This window comes from Lagenorhynchus albirostris, chromosome 16 (genome assembly GCF_949774975.1).
Source record: "Lagenorhynchus albirostris chromosome 16, mLagAlb1.1, whole genome shotgun sequence".
NCBI classification, from domain to species: Eukaryota; Metazoa; Chordata; class Mammalia; order Artiodactyla; family Delphinidae; genus Lagenorhynchus; species Lagenorhynchus albirostris.
This window is the reverse complement of record NC_083110.1, coordinates 40,670,961-40,696,999: the sequence shown is the minus strand read 5'-3', so window position 1 is coordinate 40,696,999 and position 26,039 is coordinate 40,670,961. Positions and strand designations below refer to the sequence as shown.

Here is a 26,039-nt window from a genome sequence, read left to right as displayed (position 1 = left end):
GTGTGTCTCAGTTTCCTCAAGAATCAAGTACAGATAATATTTTCTTCCAGTGTTCCAATGAGGGTTTAATGTGATAATGTTTGGTTAAATTCTTAGCATAGCACCTAGTACAATGAGATGCTATCAGGAAATGTTAGTTTAATCTAACCCATAGGGTAGTTCTCCAGGCCTTCTGGTCATTTTGATGGCCTTTCTATGGGGGCCCATTACAGCATTTCTTCTTAATGTTTACCTGTAGTCTCTAATTTTTCAATGATAAACACATATGACTTTCATAATAGAATTAAATAAAGCCTTTTTTATAATGATGACTTTTTGGTAGGCATAAACAAGCTTATTTTAAAATTTATGCAGAAAGGCAAAGAACTTAAAGTTGGTAAAACAATTTTGGAAAATAACAATAAAGTTGGAAGAATCACTCTATTTAGGCTAGAATGTCAAGGCTTACTCCACAGCTACAATTATTAAGAGAGTGTGATATCTGGCAGAGGACTAGACACATAGATCAATGGAACAGAACCGAAAACCCAGAAATAGACCTACAGCGAGAGAAAGAGAGAGATTGACTGATTAATTTTTAAAATTGGTTCACATAGTTGTGAGGGGCTAGAAAATTCAAAATCTTGCAGAGCAGGCCAAGCTAGGCTGGAGAACCAGTGAAGAGTTGATTTTGCAGTCTTGAATCTGAAAGCAGTAAATCTAGAGGCAGAATTCCTTCCTCCCTGGGGAAATCTAAGACTTTTCTTTTAAGACTTTCAACTGATTGAATGAAGCCCATCCACATTATGGAGGGAAATCCGCTTTACTCAAAGTCTACTGTGTAAATGTTAATCGCATCTAGAAAAATACCTTCACAGCAATATCAGACTGGTGTTTGGTGGAGGGAGGGGGAGTGGGGTTTGTTTTCTGTTTGGTTTTTTGAGGGATAAATGATTTCTTTGGATTTACATTCCCCTATGAAATACAAATGATGATTCAGTGAGTCCATGTATGAGAAAAGATCCTCTTAATGACACCATCTTTTATAAACACTAATTATTTTTCCCATGTCTGGATTTCCTGGAAGTCACATCACTCACAATGAAGCTTATCTTTCATTTCTGCCATTTTAAAGGCAGGCCTACTTCTAGCCTGAACCAGGAGAAGTACAGAACCCACAATTTGTCCAACACCCTGACAGTGTTTTATTTCAAACTCTGGTCCCTGCCCTGTGATTAGAAAGAAAATTCTGCCAGTTTGCTCCTGACAGCCTCTGCTGTGGGGAAAACTGGTATCAGACATTCTCTGAAACATACTGCCTTTCATCTAGACTCAGAAGCTAGATGTGCAATTAGTAGAAGGAGGAAGAGGTGGTGGTAGAGGAGGGGGAGGAAGAGGAAAAGGAGGAAGGGAAGGGGGAGGAGAAGACGGAGGTGCATGGCTGTGCATACCAGCCACCCACCTGAGCCCAGCCATCAGCCATGGTTGTTGAGGATGAGACTGCTAAAAAGACCTAAGCAGGATGGGAGAGAACCAAGGTAGTTCCTTCTACAGCATCATGGAGATGGATGACTTCCCATCTCCCCGATTCATAGACTTCTCTGCTTCCAGCCACCTCACCCGTGCTTCATCTCAGGAGTCATTTTTGCCATCAGGTTAGCTGAGGCTTATGGGCTTCTCCTTGTGGTTCTTCCCACAGTTTCAGCTGGGGGCCAGGGATCATTACTGTCTTAAGGTTGGGCTGCTTAGGAAGTATCCATGGGGGTACTGTTGCATAATCCAGCTCCCAAAGAGATTTATCTGGTGCTTTTCAAATACAACATACTCCAGGACATCATTGGCCACATCTTCCTGTCCATACATCAAACAGCCAAACTGATCATAGACAGTCAGAGTCTGCTGGATGTGCATGAGGACAGTGACCTGGCCATACCTGTTGCCCTGCTTTCACAGACTTCAGCAGTGAATCTGAACCACTGGAGTGGCTCTAAAGATTCTACAAAGTTCTGGCAGATGGGCTTATGTTTGATCCCAGACCACATCCAGAAAACAGTGATTAGTCACCAAGGTGTGAAGCCAGTCGTGATCTAAGTCATTTAGATAAATGTGAGCGGTCATGAAGATATCCTTAGCTTTTTCAGGGAAGTCTTTCGTTTTAAAATTAGCATCATATTCTTTTATCTTCCAAACGGACAATTGCGAGGCAACATTCTTCTTCCATTGCTCAGTGCTCTGTGTCAGGCTTCCTTTGAAAGAAATGACATGAAAGCATCACCCTCAGGAGGAACACAGGCATCGAAGACACCAGCTGTACAGGTCAGATGTGTGAGATGCTCCAAACATTCCAGAGGCATGACCAGTCGCACTTTCTGGGCATTCTATAAACTCCTTTTCTGATTCATATTTGGGTTCACAAGTAGAGGGTATGAAACGCTTTTTAGTTCTCACTAGAACTACAGCTATGTACTGAGTCACCAGGACTGGCTGCAGAGACCACCATTCTAATGGTCTGGATAAGCAAGACAACCTCCCCCGGCACGGGGGCTGCCATTTTTTTCATGCAAGGGTCTCTGGAATGGGGACTAAGAGTGAAGAGCCTGGGACAGGTGAGAAGGCGCATAGGGTGGAGCTAGCTCCATATGGAATCCAACTGCGTACCATAACCTAGCCAAATTGACACATAAAATTAAACATGACAGTAGCTTTTTTTGATAGCCAAAAAATAGAAACGGATTAGTGACTAAACAAACTTGTATATCAATACCATGGAATACCACTCAGCAATTAAAAAAAAAAAGAGCAAACCATTGTTGCAGGCAACAACTTGGATGGACCTCAAAGGCATGCTAAGTAAAATAAGCCAGCCTCAAAAGGTACTGTATGATTCCATTTTGTCATTTAATTTTAAAATAACAAAATTATGCAGATGAAGAACAGATTGGGTTTAGGAATGGGGACAGGGGATAGGTATGGCTATAAAGGGATTGTAGGCAAGACTGATGGAACAGTTCTATATCCTGACTGTGGTGGTGACTACACAAATCTACAAATGTGATGAAATTGCATAGAACTATACACACACACACACACACACACACACACACACACAATTGGTAAATTTTGTGTAACCTCAGTAAATTCTACAAATGACATTTGCCTGGTTGTAATATTATACTATGGTTGCCCTTAAGGAACTGGGTGAAGGATACATGAGACCTCTTTCTATATTATTTTTGCAAATTCCTGTGAATCTACAATTATTTCAAATTAGAAGTTTTAAAAAGTGCGGGGGTTTAATTTGGTTAGGTTGTACCCAACCAAATTAATTACTCACAACTCTCTGTGACCTGCTCACTGTACATCAACTATATTATATAGACTTTCTGTTGGTAATTCTGTGCTCCATTTTTAAAATCCATGAGCCTCTGAATGTTTCTCCGAAACCTGTAAAAGATTAATTATGGTCAGCCCTATTGGCAGACACCAAAAGAAGTTTGTAACCGTCGATCTCTGCTACACAATTTATTTCTTTATGGATGCTTCTCTTCTTTTACCCATAATTTCCTACTCGTGGAGGGAGGGAGGCAGGGAGTTTTCTTTGGCTGACTTGGTGTTTGGCAGCCACTTCATAGTGAAACTGGTCTGTGCTGGGCAACTGAGATGCAAACCAGCAGGTAGAGAGAGAGAACGACAGGTCTGGAAGACAAAGATTCCTGTCCAGATCTACACCTTGCACACAACGAAACCGCAGAAATGACTACTAATATAGTGCAAGGCGGGGAGGGGCATAGTTTTTCCATCAGTAAAACTTTGATGCCAAGGGGGCCATGTGCCCAACGCAGAGGGATGGTGATAAAAGGAGCCATCTAAAATTAAATTGTGATTGAGCACCAGGATCGAATTACAAGATAAATTTCAAACGGTAATAAAAGTTTGCAAAGTCCTAGGTGAGTTTTCTGAAAATGTCAATTGATATGCATTTACACATCTTACATCTATATGATTGCCCAATCAGATTGTAAGCTCCTCAAAAGTTGGACCCTAGAGTGGCTGGTCTAGTTTGCTGCAAGTACTAGCATTCAGTAAATTACAGAAGGCTACTCACATGTGCTCAGTACCTAGTCTTGGCGTTCTTTTGCACATGCAAATTCATTCTGTTTAATCCTCACAACTATGCCATTAGCACATCTTACTGCCTGCATTTTGCAGACGTGGAAAAGCACTCAGAAAGTTTTAGTGACATTCTCAAGGATTTATATAGGCAATAAGTGGGAGGACTGACAGTCAAATATAGGTCTGTGTGTCTGGCCCTAAGACCGTGTTCTCTCAATAGCAATCAATAGTTCATGATTATAGTTCTAATGACTCAAAAATTTCCTTAAGTTGCTTTCTGAATCAAGCAATAGTAAGTTATGCTCTATATCATTTTAGTGTTAATTGAAATCGGGAAGTCTGGATATAGTAACCCTTTATAGAGAATATAATTCATCTATAGTGCTTCCCAACATAAAAAATGATATTAGTTAGAGGGAGAGAAGGGAAAGGAAAAAAACTGAAAAGAGGAAAGAAAGGAAGGTTGACTCTGTGCTGGCTTTAGAAAGGAGCTTTATCCAAGTTTCAGAGCACTGTGAGGTTATTGCAAATTCTGAATTATAGCAGTTTCCAATTACAAAAATATTTTGGTGACATCTTAAATCTTGCAGGTAGTATTAGGAACTTGTGTTGAAGGACAACACAGATTGTTTGTGACAGCAATAGAAGGTACAAGTCCTGCCCCATGCAAAATTTTTACTTCTACCAAGTAATTCCAGAGGCATTTTTTTAAATTAAGGGGTAATATAAAACAAAACAAAAATATCTGAGACAGCCTCTCAAATAGAGCACAGGGTTAGAGCTGAAGTCTAATGTAACATATGGAGTGAACTGCATTAGCTGCTGAAAATGTAGAACTTTACCTGAGTCCTGTATTCCTGGAAAACAGGGATGATCAGTACATCCTTTCGTCTTTCAGAAAACAACTTATTGCAAAGAATCACCCTTTCACATGTAACTTATATATAAGATGTTACAGAAAAACCTGAAGAAAACTTTTGGCCAACCCAATAAAACCCACGGATGACCCCACTGTTTATCTATGACAAGGCCAGACACAGACCCTTGAAATTTCCATTCTTTGTCTTATAAAATATTGGTTGAACTGTTTGTCCCCAGTGAACAATCTGGACACTAATGTGACTTGACCAAACTTTCATCAGGCTTCTCTCCTTCCCCCAGGACCCTGAACTGTGGGCCACCCTTGAGCTTAAGCAAGCACTGGGACACAGAACAAAACCCCTTAACAGCCTCTGCTGAGAATCAGCTGACCACAGAAAAAAAGACATTTTCTGCTGAACTGACCAATCAATCCCCTGCTCACCCCACTCCCCACACTCAGATCTTTCTAACCTTGTTTACTCCTTCCTTTAAAAGAAACCCCTTTCTGCCTGGCCTTGGCAACATTTGTAGATATTATTATGGTCAGAGTCTTCTGTTGCAGTAGTTCCTTTCCTCTTACTGTAATAGTCACCCCCCCTCTCTCAACTGCAATAGTCTTTTCAAATAAAGTCCCTCCTTACCTAAGTCTGGATTTGTTTTTTATTTGATACTACCTAAAGATGGAGTTTCTAATATTTTTGGAAGCATTTTTCTCCTCTGTCAAAGTTTGCTTTTATTTATGATTTCTCTTTTATGGATTTTAAGTATTCATGCCTGGTTCAGACGTCACACAGGTAGAGGGACCAAACCCTCTAAGGGTGTTAACAAGCTTCCCACATACCTCTTAGGTTAAAATGGAAATGAATAGGTAGGAGGGCTGCTTCCATATGCAAACACCTCCAGATAATCAATTCTATTCTAATATCTTGCTGGCTGCAGAATTACAGCTTCTGGGCCATTTAATTCACTTCCAGCTAATGCCTGAGGTGCCAATGTATACCAAAGAAAAAAGAAAAAGTAGATCAAACTAAAATATTTCCTTAGGTCACAGCAAGTTAAAAGCCTGGCCAACTCCAAGTTTCACAGAACATCTTTGTCATCTTATCCCTGAACTGGCCCAAATAAAAAGTTTGCTAGTGTTTACAAACTATCAACTATGCACCTTGAAAATATTTATGTCATCACAAAAGTGATGAGACAACAAAACTGTGAGATGTAAACATCCAAGAGACCTTGAAAAGAGTAGGAGATTTGAAATTTTACCATTGATTATGATTATTAATCTGACTACATAATTTGTGGGGCCCAGTGCAAAATCTCAAGATAGTTCCAGCAGAGCATTAAACCAAGTGAGAGCCCTTCTACACACGGGTCTTGTGAGACTGTATAAGTCACATGCCCATGAATCCAGCCCTATTAATGGGATATCAGACCTAGCTACTACAGATTAGAAATTGTGATACTTGCGCCTAATATACTATTCTCAAAATTTTTTTCAGCATTCTTACTTCCATTTAGAAATGACCGGCCATATATCTGTTGCAAATAAATGCTGATATGCACTGAATTTTTTTTACATAAATGTTCATAGAAGCTTTATTCACAATCACCGGAAAAATGGAAAAAACCCATATCTTTCACCTGGTGAATGTAAAACAAACCGGTATGTCCATACCATGGAACACCACCAAAAAGCAACATCATGGATGAATCTCCAAGACATCATGCCCAGGGAAAGAAGCCAGCCTCCAGAGGTCAAATCATGCATGACTACATTTATGTGACACCTTAGAAAAGGCAACTCCACAGGGATGGAAAACAGATCACTGTTTGCCAGAGGTTGGGGTGGTGTGAGGGCTTGACTACAGAGCGGAAGCATGAGAGAATATTTAGGAGTAAGGGAAGTGCTCTGTGTTCTGATTGGTGATGGTTATATAAAACCTTACATGTGTCAAACCTTTAGAACTTGTACATCCAAAAAAATTTTAATTTTATGGTATGTTAACTTGGAATTTTTTCAAACGAAAATAAGATTTGGTTATATATCCAAATAAATTTTTCTTAAAAAGTACTTTACATTTTCCATCTGAGTTTCTGCCAGAGGAGGCTGCTTTGGGGGGCTCTGCCACATCAGCCCTGATATTCTGTGGGACTGTTTTTCCATCTGTAAAACAAGATCAGTCCAGAGCAGTGATTTTTCATTCATCTCTCTCCCCGGTTTCATCCCTGGGCACTTCTTTGTGAGGCAGGGGCACATTTGAAGAGAAAGAATGTTCAGCCTCCACTGGGCTCCAGACCCACAGCTCTGCATCAGTCAGAGCAGTTGTGCTTTGCTTTATTTCATATATTGTCTGCAGAACTTTCATTTAGCATAGTTGGTCCCAAGCCACATGGTTAGGTACCTGAGGAGTTTAAACAATCCCACATTCCAGGGCCTAGTGGTAGGGCCAACTCTATTGTCCCTTGGGCAAGTGCCCCTGTACAGCTTGGTGGTTAGCCAGACTGAAGCATTGGTTTAAATGGTCAATGATTCTAAACAAGATGTTTGAGGAATAGCTAGAATCATGCTCCTTGCTTCACAACCTTTGGATATACAATGGGATTCTGAAAAGGCTGCTAAATCTAGGCTTGCCCTGACATACCGTCTGAAAGGAACTTAAACTTCCCCCTCCCCCCACAGGATGGATGATTTTGGGGAACACCACTTTGCAAACAATAAAGGGCTGTGCATAGATGGGGGAAATGCTGTTATGAGAATGAAGGCACGGACCAAGGACCAGCAGGGCCTGAGAGTAGCATTAATACTAAGTACTATTAATACTAAACCTAAAATACTAATACTAAAATACTAAGTACTATTAATACTAAACCTTTACTCTAAGCAAGTACCCTGTGCCAGTCACACTGCTCGCAGTCCTTTAATCCTCACAACTCTGGGAGAGAAGGGCTGTCACTGTGGAGACTGATAAGGAAACCGAACCTCTGAGAAGCTACAGGTCACGTGATGACAGCACCAGGTCCCAGCCCACACCTCCAACCTTCCAAGCCAAGGGAAAACCTTGAGGCCTGACATCAAGCCTGCTCTCTCAGCACTCACCCCCAGAGAAAGGGACTAATGCCACCTTTCATCAAAGGCTGCTGGGAAGTCACCACAGGCACCTTGACACCTTGCCATCTGGAACAGCACTCAAAAATTATTTTTAAATTTTATGTAATAAAATGCTTTCTTCAAAAACTATCTTATGCTTCAGTCCAATCTATAAACCCAGAGTTAGACTGCTATGGTTGAAGGTCGGGGGAAGGGTGGCCTGAGGCTCCCAGGGCTCCCAGAGCACCACTTGATCACTTATCTAGCAAATTGGCACTTACTGTGAGAGGTACAGGAGCCATGATGCCTAAGGCCCTGGCTCTGCACTCCAAAGAATGAAGTGGGATTCTGGCTGACTTGCTCCTGAGAAGTGGGACGGGGGGAGGGCTGTTAGACTCCAGGCCTGCCACTTGCACTGAGCACTGCTGGCAGGTCCATCTGAATGGGTACCACCTGCCTCACCTCCTCCCTGGCCTGGCCCCAGTAGTCGTGCCCTGGCACTCACAGGGTAGGAAACTTATTTTCACCATCTTATATTTAGGGAGTTTTATTCTTCAAAGTTACGGATTATAAGGTTAAAAACTGCAGTCACCCTCCCTTTTTTCTTGGCCTTATAAGAGCCATCATCAGATTTTCTGTATCAACTAAAGTAGAATATTCAAGTTCAGATCTTGGTGTAGGATCAACTGCAGACCCGCACCTCCGACCCCTGGGGCAGGGGCTCACCAGGATGGCTCACTGTTTGGCTGCCATCAAACCAACCTCTTTCTCATAGACGTTAGGGATCACGTCCATCGGGGAGTTGACGGTGTGTGCAGTGTTCTTGCCAAACAGCTGGAACTCCTAGTGGACAAACTGCTCCCCAAAACCGTTGTTGGGCAGGATGAGTGCAGGCGCGGCCTAGTCCCACCATGGGTGTCTGGCAGGGCCAGGCCTGGTCCTTCGCGAGGCAGCAGAGCTGAGGGCGGCCGAGCGCTGGAGCAGAAACGGCGACTCTGCACAGCAGAGGGCGGCCCTGCTTCATCTCTGGATCGTGGGTGCCCTCAGCAATGGGGCCCAGGAAGTCGCAGAGGCACAAGATGGGTGCATCAGCCACAAGCACCTGCAGCTACTGGGTGTCCTGGTATAAGGTGTTCTCTACCTCCACCGAGACGTTGATGACCGCGGTGATCTGGTTGCAGGACAGCCTGGGCTTGTTGCTGGCGGCCACACCGTTGCTGGTGTACAGGCTGCTGGTGTTCTGTGAGAGGCCCCTGGCCGAGGGCTGCCGGAACCGAACCAGGAGGGCACCCCGGGTGCGGTCACCAAGGCGGAGGGGCGGCGGCCAGCAAGGAGCAAGGGCTGCATCTTTCTCCCGGGCTGAGTCCACTGAAAACTCTCAACCGTCGGCAGGTGGGCTCCTTTAGGGAGCAGCCACACTAAGAAATCTCGGGGAAAGGGTCCGGGAGAGAAAAGACAGGTCGCGACGTGGGAGCCACAATTCCCGCTGGTCCGGCATTGCTCTGGTTTCCATGGCAGGCCTGAACGGGCCCTGCCTGGTCTTCGGAGAAAGCCCGGCCTCTGCCTCCCTGACCCGGCACTGTTTGGGCCCCGGCCCACCTGGTTACCCATCCACGATCGCGACAGGCCTCACGGCTACCCCTGTCGAGAAGTCTGCATTGAATTTTGTTGAGCATTATAAATAATTAGGTGATTCCTCCAAATTTCTTAAGGAGTTTGGAATGCAGTTTACTATCTCTTCTAAGCACAAAGAGAAGAAACCCCATTTAGTCTCCTGTATTAGATATTAAATCCAGAACAAAAACTATTGAGAATGGGAGCACTTAGCATTGGAATGGCTCTTTAAGAAAAAAGCCCTCTCTGGAAAACTTTAGGATGGGACAGACACCGGTTACCTGGGTCATCTCAGTAAGGTCATCTAAACAGCTCTGAGAGCTGGGCCCCAAAAGCCAAATGAAAGACTCTCAAAAAACAATCCAGAAGCACGAGAAAATAATGTCCTCAACTACCTAGAGTATTTTACTGATTTTCCAAGACACATCTGTGTCTCCATAAAAGCAAATACTCACATTGGCTACTTTTTCTCAAGTAACTGGAGAGTTCCCCACTGGCTGTTGCTGTTACTGACAGTTATTTAGGATTCATGATTCACCAGACTGTAGCTTACAGGCTCTGGAGGGACACTGACCCTGCCAACACCTTGATTTTGGACTTCTGGCCTCCAGAACTGTGAGAGAATAAATTTCTGTTGTTTTAAGCCACCCAGTTTGTGATATTTTGTTACAGCAGCCCTGGGAAACCAATACACCTCTGTAGTCTTTTACTCATGAAAGTGTACCTTAACGCAAGCAAACGAGAGGGACAATCTTATAGAAACAGCCTTGAATTCACTCTTTTTTTTAAAAAAGTATTTCCCAAACCTCATTATTTTCAATGTAATCTGTAACAAACAACCTATGACACATTTTGCAACCAATCACAGCACACCCAAGCAACCAATCCACTGCCTGTACTAGGAACTGCCAATCCCACCCAACAGTTTAATTTTACTGAGGAAATGGAGCTCCCAAGAGGCCAAATGGCTCACCAGCTTAACTATGTATTTATCCTCATACCCACCACGTTCTAGCAAGTTCCTTGAGCACAGGTAGAAAAAGACAACTTGAGGAATGTAGAGGATACCTCATCATTGCTCACATCAGTCCCCAAACTTTGCCCTCTGACTCCAGTTCAAGTCATTTTGTGCACGATGGCTGAATGCTGAAACTTCCATAAGCAATTAGGATCATAACTCTGACTCTGAAGGCTGATAAAGTGATGTATTCAGGCTGCTGTACAAACCAAGAAACAGCTCAGTGTCCTGGGATTAGGATGTGACACAACATCCTGTGTCAGGGCATAGATCTCATGCAGGAGAGGAAGAGCGTCTGTGCTTTGATATTGCCATCAAGAGACTCAGATTTATTATTAAATCCTCGTTGGGTAGAAAGACCAATGGTGAATTTATCAAGAAGCCTGCAGTATAATTTTGAAGAGAGTGAGTTCTCTGCACCTCAAATAAAAGTCTAATACAGACCTCAAGTATAGCCAAGATAAAATGTCAGAAATTTGAACATAAGAAATTTATGAGTGCAATTAACTAATATCTTTAGCCTGAAAACTGTCCTCTTGGTTAGGATGCCCTTCCAACAAGATGACTCTTGCTGACCTAGATTTCTCACCGTAATAGTCCTATTTGCATCCTGCCTAAATGTTAATTTAGTTGTCATCCATGTTTTGGAAAATAATATATCTATTTTTGAGACATAACCAAAAAAGCTATAAGAAACTAATTTCTCTGCCAGTAAATCTAGTCTTCTTAGAAAGAAATTGAAGAATCACATAAGTAATCTAAACATTCAAACAACACCTCCAAGGAGATCCAAATACTCACCAAATAATCTAATACTAGAGTTTGGGTCTAAAACCCTGAGTTAAAGCAGGATAACCTCCCTAAGGCACTAGAAGAGGAAAGAGTCAAGGGCAATGCTGGGAAATGCCAAGGGTCCAGAAAAGCCAACAGATCTGCCTTCTAGCCAAAGGGATTGCAGTGGTATCTATATGAGAGAAAAGGTTAGAGCCAGGAGCCAGGCAGAAAGAAAGCCAAGAATACAATTGGGAGAAAGCAATTGGAGTCCTTGACAATGGCTTTTAATAAAACGGAAAGGGCCTAAAATGCCAGTGAGTCAAAGTAGATTAAAGACATGATGAGGTATTTTTCTTAATACCCACTGCTGACTTTATTTATAAATTAAACAAGAAGGGAGGGACTTCCCTGGTGGTCTAGTGGTTAAGACTCCGTGCCCCCAATGCAGGGGGCCCAGGTTCCATCCCTGGTCAGGGAACTAGATCCCACATGCATGCCGCAACTGAGAGTCCACATGCTGCAACCAAGACCCCAACTGCCGCAATTAAGACACAGCACAGCCAAATAAATAAAATAAAATATTAAAACAAAAAAAAACAAAAAAATAAGAAGGGTGACTTGGTCTATTAAAAAAAATAGGTTTTCTCAAAACCACTTAACTCCTGAGCCAGTCACAGCTCCTATTACCTCTTATATACCTTACCTGCCCTGTTCTCAACCCTGAAGCAGTCTGAAGCATACATGTTACCCATTGTAGGATCACTATGATTGATTGGATCAATACTAGACACAGGATTCAAGACCAGGCAATTCATTGTCTAGCCAGCACCCAATTAAAATACTTTCTCAAGAATCTAAACTAAGAGGTATACAACTGTACTCAGTGGGTAGAATGTAATTGAACTAAAGGGACATGTGACTCTGACTTAGCGCACCATTTTGGTGGAGACAGATGTGCAAATAGATGGTAACAATCTGCAGAAAAAGAGATTGGAGCAACATAAAGAAAGAGGCACCTGAGAGCGTGTGGTCCAAGAAAGAGTGAGAGGGAGAGATGGGGAAAGTAGCTGCCTTGGTAACTGATGGCATAGCAGTCCTGAGTCACAATTTGTATGAAATATCTATAAGGACTTTGTCTCAGTGAAGTTTCTGTATCCTTTTGACAAATGTCTCGAATTTTGTCAAATTCTCAAAGTTACATGATTTTGGCTAGAGCAGCACAATAAGTTTTTCCTCAAATAATACTCCTACTATTACCCTTAGGTGGGCAGAACTGTCTTCTAGAGAGAAAGACAACTCTGGGAAAAGAGCAGATGCTATGAACAAATTATCAAAAGTGTACTCCAAAAAAAAAATTGGGGACTTCCCTGGTGGTCCAGTGGTTAAGACTCTGTACTCCCAGTGCGGGGGGCCCAGGTTCGATACCTGGTCAGGGAAATAGATCCTGCGTGCAGCAACTAAGAGCCCACATGCCACAACTAAAGATCCCGTGTGCCACAACTAAAGATCCCGTGTGCTGCAACTAAGACCCAGTCCAGCCAAATAAGTAAATATTTTTAAATAAAATATAAAAATAAAATTCATGTACATATATACCTCTGCATGTAAAGCAGTATAGAATATTATAGATTCGTTGGTGTTAAATGGGACAAACTTAACTCCTGTTTTTGGGAAAGCTACAATAAGCTTCACCCAGAGGTAACAATTGTTCATAATGATCTCAAATTCCACTGATATACATATCCCTTTTTATTTCTCTTCCTTATCCCTCAAGATAATGAAGACTACTCTGAATGTTACCTGAGGGAAAAGCAGTGATACCTAGATGTTTCTACAAGATGAATTCTAGGTGAAAAAAGTTGAACAAAGTTTAAAAAGAAAGAAAAAGCCAACTTCATCATTTTTACAAATTTTGCCTTCAGTGGAAGGCAAAATTCAAAAGGGAAAATATGCTGTGAAAAGAATATTTTTGATGCTTTATGCCCAAAATATGCAGGATTACATAAAAAGAAGGGGGAGGGGAATAACAAGAAGACCTAGATTATCAGACAGGCACCGCTAGTTCCAACATGAAGACCCAAACATAGTCACTCTAATAAAATGGTATTTAAATTACACATTCAAACCCATACTCAAAATACAATCATGCCAGCAAAACCAATAGAAAGAATTCACTGTTTTTTATTCAGAGGAGGAAAGAAATCTCTAAAAGAAAATGATGATAAAAAAGCTAGCAACAGCATTCTACACAGAACAGAACAGTCTGGCAGGCTGTCATTTCTGAAGAACCCTGCTCTCAAGATGGTTTAACACAAGGCAGTTCTTTCCAGAGAAACCGGAACACTGTAATGATGATTCAAACCAGGTAAAAAAGAAACAGTAAAAAGAAAGTGCTGAAGGTTTTCAATGTATTCTCATCTTAAAAGACATTTTCTACTACTTCAACAGAAGAGATGCTTTTGTGGTTGACTTTACATGCTTGCCTTAATAGTTTCTTTTGTGAATGGAAAAAGGCTTCAAATTATTGTAGTAAAGACTATAATAGCAGCATGTCCAGAAAGAACTAAGACTTACAAACAGACCATTCTATAAAAAATGCTGTTTGTATCAACTCTGGTTACCAGAATTCTTAGGGCAATGGGTAGAAAGTGTCCATTCGTTATGGGTATCTATACATAAATGTATCTGGATGGCATATTTAACTCTGAAACAGAAGATGACAAAAGATTTTTGGGGAAGGATAAGTCCAAATGGTGAAATGGAAATCATGTATACAGTATTTAATGGGTAAGTCCATGTACTATGATGATTAAGATCTCAAAGCAGAACAATTTAGTTGAGTAATGGCTCCACTACATACCAGTTATGTAATCTTGGGCAAAGTAGTTAACCTCTCCAGGTCCTCATCTATAACATCAACATAAGAAGACCTATCTCATAGAGTTCTTTGGAAAATTTCGTAAACAAACACATAAATCACTTAACACAGAGCCTGAGTCACAGTAAGTACTGAATAAGTCAATGTGATGATGATTATGATGGTGATGACAATGACAATGACAACATCAGTTTCAAGTGCCTCCCCATTATGGATCCAATAATGCTCTATGTGACCTGTGTGTCTGCTCAGGTCCAGTCCAAGCATTTTTTGTCCCCATGTTCTCATTATCCTACTTGTCATTCTCTGTGTTTCCCTAGTCTTTTCCAATGATTTTAGATGTGGGGAGGCCATTTTCTTATTTCAGGTTCCCAGTAGTTCTTCTGAGTCTTTGAAACTACAAATACATAAAGTTCTCTTTAGAATCTTTACAAATAGTTTTTCTTCCTTCATCATTACCTTTAAATGTGACCTGCTCACTTTATTTACTAGTATAGGAATGGCATATGTTTGTCTCTCTGAGGCTGCAGTTCTTTAAACTCAACACCACTCTCTTGTGTTCTTTGGCATGTCTGTACTTTAGCAGGCAGTCACATTCCAATTGGATTCCAACTGAAAACAAATTCCCTAAGTGTACACACACAAAAAAAAGATACTTCCTTTATAACACCATTAAACATTATTCCTGACTATTAAATTATGTCATGGCTACTATTGTTCATCCTACACTAGCCAAGTATTGGACTCAAACAGTGAATAAGAAATGCTTGTTAAACTAAATTGGATTATAATGATACCATGGAGCAGCAATGTTTCTGGGAGCCTTTGGACAATCTGCTTCAGCCTACTGAGGCCATGGCCATTGCTGTATGATGAGGCTTCCTTCATCTGGGAACAACTAGACATGAAAAACACTCAGTAGGAGATGATGATGCCACTGGTTTAGGATGGTCTATTCTCACAAGTTATGGGAAATGGAGGAAACAAAAACATGAGGAATTCTTCAGTCTTACATCTTATTCTATCTAATATCACATGAATTTTTGCATGTTTGCTGCCCTGTAATTATTCTATTCATGAAAAAATTTAAGCCAGTCTCTCTGCCCAAATAAGAAAGTAAATGTTTTCATGTAGTGTTGGCATTTCACATCATCTTGGTTTAAAAAGAGGGGGCAGGTCAATTGGCCACCAAGGTAATAATCTTGAGGTCATGCCTATGAAGCTTAACCATGAGTGAACCATGAATGTGGTCCCCAATATTCTGATGTATAAATTATTCAAGGAAAGAGAAGTCACCAGCTAATGGGTGAAAAACCAGTGTGGGTAAGAGCCAGTGATTCCTTAATATTATATTCTCGGCAGAAAATAAAACAGAATTTGTTGGGAAAAGAAAAACTACCTATTTTGTCAATATTTGTGATTCTTGTTTTACACACAGCTTAGTCATTTGCCTCTGCTCAGAGAGTTTGGAAGCCACCCTTATAAAGGACCTAGAAAACTACAATGCATACCCTTAACCTGATCTTTGACAAAGATGGCAGAAGGAGACCAGGACAGTGGACCCACGCCAGAAGGTCAACAGTTCTCAGGACATCTTATCTGACTGAACAGGTGAGGTGGGACCAGTCAGAGCACCTCATGTTCCATACCATGAGCAAACTGAGTACAACAACATTTCTGATCTGACCTAGTAAGCAGACAACACCCCAGATAATGGGTTGTTGAACAGTTTAGAAAGAAAACACTATCCAGTGTCCATGAAAATAATAAAAGAGTTAAATTCAGTAAAGAAAAAAAACTACTACAAATCTATGTTGCATCCATATCCTGGATAACCAGAGGGAAAGCTGCTATGTTCAAATCCAAACCACTGCCTAAACATACTTCCAAGTGCATAAGTAGTTTGGTTGTCCCTTACCAGTCTTTACAGGTCACTGTACTGTTTTATTGTCTATAAAGTGAGTTACACTAGATGATATATTTTATATACACACACACATACACACACACACACATATATGTATGTATATATGTAATTTTATATATATATATACACACACATATATATGTAATTATATTATATTATATGCCTGGAGAATTACAATTGGTTAGTTTCTCAGAATTTACAAAAAGACTGCTATAATCTTTCAGGAAACTTCTTTTATTGGCTGGCTATTGCTACAAAATTGCTGTATGTCAATCAACTACAAAGTCTTAATGACATACAGCAAATATTTTTCACACTTCTGAGGGGTTCTGCTGATCTAGGCTAAACGTAGCTGATCTTGGCTGGACCACTCACTCATACATGTGTTTTTAGGTTGGCTCTGCACCATGTGACTTCATCCTTCTCATGGGACCACAGAACTAACCTGGGCATGACCTTCTCATGGTGATGGCAGAAATAAGAGTGAAAGTGCATTAAGCAAAATCTTTAAAGGGCTAAGCTCAGAAGTGGCACTCTGGCATTTCAACATTTATTGTCAAAGAAAGTCACATGACAAAGCCCAGAGTCAGAGCAGAAGGGTACTGCAAATTTACATGACAAAGAGGAGTGAAGGATTGGAGTCACTATTTAATCTACCACAAATCCACCATTAGGCAAGAATTACTCATGCTCCTCCTATCCCCCACCTGGGATGGTGGGGGTCCACCATCCCAAGACCCCCAAAAGTTTTATCTAACACAACATCAGGTTTGAATAACTTATAATAGATGTTCATGCAAGTCCTCCTGATCCAGAAACGTATGAATGAAGAAGGCAATATAGCTGCCTCAAAAACACACAGCATACAATGGTGGAACAAGGACAGGATAATCACAATAAACATTCCAATTCAAGGAGGAGGAAAATGAAAGGCAAATAACAGTTACTGGTACCTAGCAAGTCTGAAAGTCTGCTGGGAAAATGTTTCCAGGTCCCTCCACTTTAGGAGTCGTAAATAGTCCTTGATTTGACCCTGGTTATATTTCCCAAAAGTAACTCCCCAGTTCACTTTATTCATGGATCTTGGCTTCACTTTCTAGGATGTCCTTCCTTTCCATCATCCTCTTTGGTCACTTCTAAAGAGCTCAATAGAAAATATGTTCTTTGAGAAAAAATTTTAGCCTGCCTTCTGGATACAAAACATTAAGGGCTCAGAAGCCTTTCAACATTTTGTACTGCTCATTCCCTACTAGACCAGGCAGATGGCACTTCTGCTCCTTCAGTCTTCTCAAAACTTTTGTTGGTTTCCAGTGTATTTCATTCATTTTACTCCCTGTGCCCAAAGCCATTCTTTGAGAACAATTGTTCTATTTGTCTCACTATCCCTAGACTTTGAAAGAACTGCTGTATCAGACTGTTGTGGATCTTGACCTTAAGATTCCTACAAACACTTGTGTGCAACAGAGAGCACATATTAGATTTCATCCTCATTCTTTCAGAAGTCAACAAAAAATCATATAGCCCCTTCTTTGACTTGGACTTTACTCTGAAACCATCACTTACTAGCAGCACCCCAAGTTTGACCTTTACCCCAGCCCAGACTTTACCTTACTCTGTGAATCTGTTACTGACTATAGAAGCTGGAGAAGAGAAACAATTTTATGTTCCAATTCATTAAGTCCTGGGCTCTCAATTTTTCCGATAAATTCTGCTTGCAAATGGCCAGTTCTTTTGAGTTCTTCCTTTCTTGTACTACCTTATATGCAGCTAAAGAGAAGCAGCTGATGTTTTCAAATTTTCACTGGGAGATCTCCTTGCCCAAATCCAAAGTTTGTTTAAGTACATTTTCTGTCTTCCAAGAAACCACAAGTGACCATTTCACCAAATGGGTTACCATTTTTTCAGTCTCCTGTAATAGTTTCTTCACCATTTTTTCAAACTCCCACCATCAACTAGCCCTAAAAATAATGCTATGTATTTCAGGTGTTTATTAAAACAACATCCCATTTCTGTATACCAATTTTTGTTTCAATTCCCTTTGGTTGTAATATCAAATGACCTAAAAATATACTAGCTTCATATATATGACAAAATAACATTTAAAGATATATTTGAAAAGATCATAATTGAAAACTTTCCAAAATTGATGAAAAGTATCAATCTACAGAACTTTTAAGCTCCAGGATCCCCAAGGCAGGATAAACACAAACATCACACCTTTTCAAACACAATAAAAGACAAAGATAAGTAGTAAATTTTAAAATTAGATTTTCTGCTTTTAAGCAGAAGGGAGGAAGAAGAAGAAGAAGAAGAGGAAGGGGAGGAAGGATGATAAGGGGGGTAAGAGGAGGAAGAGGAGGAGAAGAAGACATTATATACAGGGTAAAATCCATATAAATAACAACCAACATGTTACCTGAAACAAGGAAGAACATAGGGCAACGCAACATCTTTAAAGTGACAAATCAACAAAAACACTCAGCCTAGAATTCTATATCAGGAGAAAATATCCTTTAAAAAGAAGGTGCGGAAAAAAAAAAAAAAAAAAAAGAAGGTGCAGCTTCCCCGGTGGCGCAGTGGTTGAGAGTCTGCCTGCCAATGCAGGGGACACGGGGTTGTGCCCCGGTCCAGAAGGATCCCACATGCCGCAGAGCAGCTAGGCCTGTGAGCCATGGCCGCTGAGCCTGTGCGTCCGGAGCCTGTGCTCTGCAACGGGAGAGGCCACAACAGTGAGAGGCCCGCGTACCAAAAAAAAAAAGAAGGTGAAATAAAGACATTTTCGGAGTGACTACAGCAGCAAGAATTAGTCTTCTGTACTACAAGAAGTGCTAAAAGTTCTTTCAGGTTAAAAAGAAATTATAACCAGATATAACCTTAAATCTGAAGGAAAATGTAAAGGCCACAGCCAAGTGTGTGTGTATATGTGTGTATTTTTAATTTTTTTAAATAAATTGCTTTTAAAAATATCAACAAAGTATTATGAAAATTATCACATATCTGGAAGTTAAATATAAGACAACAAAAACAAATGGGTGGGGGGAGGCTTTTAAGGTTCTTATACTCTTCATAAGGTAGGATAATATTATTTAAAGGTAGACTGCAATAACTTAGATCACATTGTAAACTCTGGGATAGAGCACCCCATAAAATATTCAAAAATGTATAGCTAAAAGTCAATACATGAAATAAAATATAATAATAAAATATGAATTCACCCAAAGAAGGCCAGAAAGAGGTAATAGAGGAATAAAGAACTCCATAGGTGAGTTGTACCAGACATTAAAAAATAATAATACCAATCTTACATAAACCCTTTTAGGAAATAGGGCAGGAAGAAATGTACCCCAAGTTTTGATTACAAAAACCTGTAAAGAACATTTACAAGAAAGCTACAGACTAATACGCATCATGACCACAGAAGTCCTGAGCAAAATACTAGTAAATTGAATCTAGAAATACTAAAAAATAATAATAAACCATGACCAAGTGATATTTTTTCCCAGGAATACAAAGTTGATTTGACTTTCAAAAATCAATGGACTGAATTTCTGATTTTAGCTCCAATATATAAAGAGCTTGAAAGTCATCTCTCCAGTTCTTCTAAAAGAAAAAAAGCTGAATGAATTAAAAATCAACATCTCTTCTAGGATCCATCAGAGAACTGAGGTCACAGGGCAGATCACTGCCCTGAAAACTGGCAAGACATGTGAAAACAGAGGATCACAGTTCACCACAATCAAAATCCACTGGAGCTATAAAGTTATAAAGTGAAAGAAACACTTAAACAGTAATTGAAATTGCTGGAGACTGAGTATGAACTCGCTTGAGAGTTAAAAAAAGAACCCTAAAGATACAGTCTTAGGGGGGACTCCTACACTGCTGTGAGTTTTACATGTAGGCACCCCACCAGGTTTTCCCAGTGAAGACTTGAGAAAAATAGCCTCTGCTCCCAGGTGGGTGGGGGCAGGGAGTGAAGGGAGGGGGAAGAAGTAACCATTTTGAAATAAGCCTGGAGCATTCTGTTCTCCATAACAAAGGGTAGCCCTCAAGGAAAGCTATTTTACCAGAACCTGATCTGACCTATCAGAAGGGCAGTTAGACAGCTCCGATCCCCTCTAGCCTTCCTGTCTCACCTAAGAGCAGAAAAAAAAGAGCTAAGAAACTTTCCTGATGGTCATACTTCAGGGATTCAGGCCCACTAAAATACTAAGATTTAATCATAAGATTATAGAATGGTTTCCCTCCCCTGTACCTTACTACCACATTAACAAGGCTCCAGTATAATAACAGTGGATTACCACTGAGGGAGGTACAAGGCAGAGACTCAATTTAAGAAAGGGTTTCTAGGGAAACCCAAAAACCGTAGGGAAGACAAAACCAAGGATACTAGAGGAAACTGAACCTCTGCCATGCACAGCTATAGGAAACATTAAACATAGCCTAACTCCTATCCAGATAAAACATAAAATCTCACACTAAACTTATGTTTACCTCAGTTCCTATTACCCAATACATCATGTCAAGCTTTCAAAAAAAAGTACAAAGCATGTTAAAAGGCAAGAAAAAAACTCAGTCTGAAGAGACAAAGCAGGTGTCAGAACCTGACTCAGATATGGTAGAGATTCTGGAATTATTGGACCAGAAATTTTAAGTAACTATGATTAATAAGCTAAGGGCTCTAATGGAAAAAGTGGACAACATGCATGAACAGATGGGTAATGTAATTAGAAAGATGAATAAGAAAGAATTAAAACAAAAGGCTAGAAACCAAAACCACTGTAACAGAAATTAAGAATGCCTTCCATGGTATCAACAGTAGACTAGACACAGCTGAGGAAAGAGTCGGTGAACTTAAAGAAATACCAGTAGAAATTCCCAAACTTAAATGAAAAGAGAAAAAATATTTTAATGTGGAACAGAATGTCTAAGAACTATGGGTCAATTACAAAAGGTGTAGCATATACATACTGGGAAGAAGGAAAAGAAAGAGAGATGGAGCAGAAGAACTATTTGAATTAACTATGGCTGAGAATTTTCCAAAATTAATGACAGATACCAAACTACAGATCCAGGAATCACAGAACACCAAGCAGGATTAATACCCCCAAAATCTACATTTAAGTATATCATATTCAAACCATGGAAAATGAAAGACAAGGAGAAAATCTTGAAAGAAACCAAATGGGGAAAAAAAATCACCTTACCTATAGAGAATCAAGAATATGAATTATATCAGACTTCTCTCCAGGAACTATCCAAGCAAGAAGAGAGTGGAATTAAACATTTAAAGTGTTGAAAGAAAAAAATCCACAGAATTCTGTATCTGCTGAAATTATCCTTCAAAAGTGAAAAGAGAAATTAGGACTTTCTCAGACAAACAAAACCTGAGGGAAGTTGTTGCCAACAGAACTGCCTTGCAAGAAATGTTAAAAGTAATGTTATTTGAAAGTTGACTTAGGGGATCCCCTGGTGGTCCAGTGGTTAGGACTCCATGCTCTCACTGCCAAGGGCCCAGGTTCAATCCCTGGTCAGGGAGTTAAAATCCCACAAGCCACATAGTGTGGCCAAAAAAACAGAAACAAAAGCCAAAAAAAAAAAGTGGACTTAGATTATACTGCAAACTCTAGAGCAATCACCAAAAGAACATTGCTGGTGGGAATGTAAAATGGTGTAGCCAGTATGAAAAAGTTCGCCATTTCCTCAAAAACTTGATCATACAGTTACTGTATAACCCAGCAATTCCAGTCCTAGGTATCCAAGAGAGATAAAAACATAAGTTCACACAAAAGCTTGTATATGAATGCTCATAAGAGAAGCATTTATAATAGCCAAAATGTGGAAACAATTCAAAATAGACATCAACAGTGAATGCATTTAAAAAGAAAATGTGGTATATGCAATGAAATATTATTTGACTATGAAAAGGAATTAAGTACTAATACATGCTACAACATGAGTGAACCTTTAAAGTATGCTAAGTTAAAGAAACCAGACACAAAAGATCACATATTACATGATTCCATTTACATGAACTGTTCAGAATAGGCAAATCTATAGAGACAGAAAGTAGACTAGTAGCTGCCAGGGGCTTGGAGGGAAGGAGAACTGGGGAATGACTGCCTAATGTGTACAGAGTTTCTACTTGGGATGATGAAAATGTTCCAGAATTAGACAGTGGTAATGTTTGCACAACATTGTGAATATAATAAAAACCATTGAATTGTAAACTGAATTGTGCAGTATATATTTCCAGCTACTTTTGAAAAGCAATGTAATTAATATTTATAGAATAAAGAAGAAAAGCTATATGATCTTATTAGACACAGAAAAAGCACTTGATAAAGTCAGTACTCATTCATAATAAAAATTCTCAGAAAACTAGGAATAAAGGGACCTACCACAACCTCATAAGGAAATCTATGACAAACCAACAGTTAACATAATATTTGATAGTGAAAGAGGGAAAACTTTTCTTCCTAAATCCAGGAACAAGCACGGATGTTCTCACTCACTGTTATTCAACATGGTGCTGGAGGCCCTAATAAGGGATAATAAGGCAAAAGAAAAAGAAAGGAAGGAAGGGAGAATGGCATGCAGACTGGCAAGGATAAGAAACATAAGAAACAGAAATCATGGAATATCACTGTGACTTGAAGATAGCTCAGTATTTCTTAGACAGGACACAGGAAGAAATAAGTGTAAGAGAAAAATAATTGAAAATTTGGAATTTATCAAAATTTAAAAATTCTACTCATCTAAAGATACAATTAAAGAAAATGAATAGGCAAACCACAGAATATGAGAAAAGATTCAAGAGCGTATATCAGATAACTGTTATCTTGGGTATATAAAAAATGTCTTACAAACAAAAATAAAAGACAACCCAATGAAAACATGTTCAACATCATTAGTCACCAGAAAAATCAAACTTTGAAAAATGGTCTAGGGGGAGTTCCCTGGCAGTCCAGTGGTTAGGACTCTGCACTTCCACTGCAGGGGGCATGGATTCGATCCCTGATTGGGGAACTAAGATCCCACAAGCTGCCTGGCATGGCCAAAAAAAAAGAAAAGAAAAGAAAGAAAAGAAAAATGGTCTGGCAGTTTCCTATAAAACTATACCTCTTATTTATGACCCAGCAATTCTAGTCTTTAGTATCTACCCAAATAAACAAGAATGTTATTCAAATTTTATCCTTAGCAACTTCATTCAAATGAGATAAAAAGGAAACTAAATGTCCATCAACAGAAAAATGGATGAACAAATTATGGTGTAATCACACAATGGAATACTATAATACACAATGGAATGGAATAAAAAAGAACAAAACAGTGATACATGCAACAAATGGATGAATACCAAAAGGAGTATGCTGAATGAAAGAAGACCTAAAAGAGCTCATAATTTATATTTTATAAACTTATATGAATTTTTTTAATAAAATGAGCAAAATTAATTTATGGTAGAAAACATCAGAACACTGGTTGCCTCTGGTGGGTGGTGACAGGAATTGACTAGGAAGGAGCAGAAGGCAACTTTCTGGGACAATGAAAATATTTATACCTTAACAGGTTTGAGTGACAGTAACTTTAATATACGGATCAATCCCCTTACATGTCACCAATCTCTCAGTACCAACTTCACCACTCCTACACTGGTGCAATCACACGCCTCTACCCATTCAAACACCCCAGGCTGAGCCACCCCCACCTCCCCACAACGTGGACAACCTTCTCAGCCCACTCTGCCTCCAACACGCTGCTCTGGGCCACTGCAGCTCACCAACACGTGCCTGCCTCATTCAGCACCATCTAGGGACTTTAGGGGGAAGGGCTGTTCTTTTACATTGGAAAAGGCCCTTCCGTTTCATTTGAGCCTTCAAAGACACTATGATGTAGGCAAGGTATGTCATTTTAACCCATTTTACAGGGTACAAAAAGTTTAAAATCTTCTCCCAAGTTCCTTATTGGTAGGTGGGCACAGTCCAGGATATCTACTCTAATGTTGCTTTTACCAGCCTTAGAGTGAAGTCCTCATCCGTACCTCTAATCCCTAAATCTTGCTTTCAGAACCAGGGGATTCGGAGAACAGAGAAGCAGGCAGAATAACAAAATGCAACCTGCCAACAGCCTCTGTGGTTAAGGTGAGAACCACCATAACACACCTCTCATTCAGTTGTACAATCTGTTCCTGCAAAATAATCAGCCAAACCAGGATACTTACCTTCATGCACTTCTGATGCATACCCCACGTGCCAGGCCCTCCGGTTCACTTCCCCAGTCATTCTCATAAGAGGAAGAGTTAGATTAGATTCCTATGCCTGCCCTAACAAATTACCACAAATTTGGTGGCTTAAAAGAACAGAAATCCAAAATCGGTTTCAATGTGTTTTTAAGCAGGGCCTCGCTCCCTCCAGAGGCTCTATGTAAGACTCCATTCTTTCCTTTTCCAGCTTCTAGAGCTGCATTTCTTGGTTCATGACCCCTTTCTCCATCTTCGAAGGCAGCAGAATAGTATCTTCACATCTTTCTCTGCTTCCATCGCCACATCATCTTCTGCCTCAGTGTCAAATCTCTGCTCTGTTTTCACATCACTTCCTCCTCTATCATAAAATCTCCCTCTGCCTTCCTCTTATAAAGACACCTGTGGACTTTTAGGTCCATAATCTTCCATCTCAAAATCCTTAAACACATCTACAAAATCCCTTTTGCTCCATGTTCCAGAGATTAAAACCTGGATATGCTTGGGGACCGTTATCCAGCCATCCACAGGGACCAGTGGAGACTTACCTCCTTCAGAGGCAAGCACTAAGCACATTCCTATTCAGAAGTGGTGTGGGAAGGGTTAGAATAAAGTTGATTTATTTTTCTAGTCATGGTTAAGATAATGCTACCAGCTAAGGCATTTCAAACATTTTAGAGAATATCATCCTGTTCTTTCTGTTTTCCACAAAAGAATTGTTTGTTGAAATTTACCATCTAATTTTCAACAGCCTCTTTCACTCAAGTATCTTTTCCATCTCCAGTTGATGCACAGAGCCAGGGAAATCTCATAGAAATGAAAATGGTTGGTGAAAACTAAACATATTTTCCCTTAAAATGCAGTTTGAAATATTTGCCCATGGAGTTTCACCCAAAGAAACAATTATTTTAAGCATGAAATTGAATGTTAACATTCTGAATATGAATAAACTCTCTCTGCCTCCCTTGGTCTTTGTCTTCAGGGAGGTGGGGGAAGGTACCACAAAAGCACAGAAATATGCAATGTTTTTAGTTGTTCCTAATTTTTATTATTGTTTTATTTTATTTATATTTTATTTTAGAAAGTTTCAAATTAATACAAAAGCAGAAAAAATAATATAACTCCATGTATCCATCACCAGCTTCCACAGTTTCCAACACTCTGACACTACCATTCCATATACTTCCCACCAATTTTTTTTTCTGGATTATTTTCAAGCATATCCCAGACATCATAAAAATTTCTCCTTAAATGTTAGCTTTTATCACTAAATATTAGACCTTTTTAAAAATACATATAACCGGGCTTCCCTGGTGGCGCAGTGGTTGAGAGTCCGCCTGTCGATGCGGGGGACACGGGTTTATGCCCCGGTCTGGGAGGATCCCACATGCCGCGGAGCGGCTGGGCCCGTGAGCCATGGCCGCTGAGCCTGCGCGTCCAGAGCCTGTGCTCTGCAACGGGAGAGGCCACAACAGTGAGAGGCCCGCGTACCGCAAACAAAAAAATAAAAGTATATATATATATATATATATATATATATATATATAA

At 40.0% G+C, this 26,039-nt stretch overlaps 2 pseudogenes; both read right to left on the bottom strand.

Annotated features, from left to right (window-relative positions):
- Window positions 1-1,630: 1,630 nt before the first annotated feature.
- LOC132506924 (large ribosomal subunit protein mL45-like) lies at window positions 1,631-8,343 on the bottom strand (annotated as a pseudogene).
- A 433-nt stretch (window positions 8,344-8,776) lies between these two features.
- On the bottom strand, window positions 8,777-24,534 carry LOC132506923 (dual specificity protein phosphatase 18-like; annotated as a pseudogene).
- Between the last annotated feature and the right edge of the window lie 1,505 nt (window positions 24,535-26,039).